The sequence below is a fragment of the Oryzias melastigma genome, linkage group LG6 (genome assembly GCF_002922805.2).
Source record: "Oryzias melastigma strain HK-1 linkage group LG6, ASM292280v2, whole genome shotgun sequence".
Classification (NCBI taxonomy): Eukaryota; Metazoa; Chordata; class Actinopteri; order Beloniformes; family Adrianichthyidae; genus Oryzias; species Oryzias melastigma.
The window spans coordinates 963,961-964,820 of NC_050517.1; positions in this window are offsets into that span (position 1 = coordinate 963,961).

Genomic DNA, 860 nt, shown 5'->3' on the forward strand with positions numbered 1-860 from the left:
GGGGGGGGGGGGGGTGATATGCAGGTAGATAAACTAAAGAAAACTGTTTTACCATCTCCTACCCATTTTCCTCAGCCAGTGTCTCTCTTGTGTGGTGTAGAGGTGGTACAGTAGCTCTGATCACTAGAACGGATCATTTAAAGCTGAAACATGAACAGCTGAACAGCTCATTTCATGTTTCCCTGTTCAACAATCATAGACTCGACTGCAAACTCATAACTCTACTATCATTTGTACGGTCTCATCAGAGAGATTGTGTGAAACCACAAAACATCATGTGGTCCATGAGAAAAGGAAGCATTCTTACTGTGGAGTTCATGCTGAAGTAAATCTGATTTCTGTTTGATCTTCATCTGTTATCATGACTTTTGCTTTTTTGGCTTCTCAGTTTCAGACATTCTAATGTCAGTTTTTTCCAATTTTACTTTAGCAATTCAAAATATTCTGATATTTATCAATGTTTCAGAAAATGATGTTTCTAAAGTTACATTGAGATCATCTTTTAATCCATTGTAAAATCATTCTCAGCGGTCTTTGAATTATGATAATGACGCCAAAATCAAAAATCATGTTTTTTTTCTGGGACATAATTTCTGCAGAGCGGCAGGAGTTAATTGGAATTTCACCTCTGAGTTGTGGGCGAGATTTTGATGCAGAACAACCTCGCCCCCCCTTCCCATTACCCATAACTGAGAGCTCTCTATTTACACTTTCTCCCACTAGCTTACTGCACCTCATAACCCAATGCTAACATTACGGGTTTGTCTTGTCTGGTCCTGATTCATAAGGATTTTAATAAATCTTCTTTTCCTTTGGGCTTTTCCCTTCAGGGGTCGCCACAGCGAATCAGTTTCCTCCAT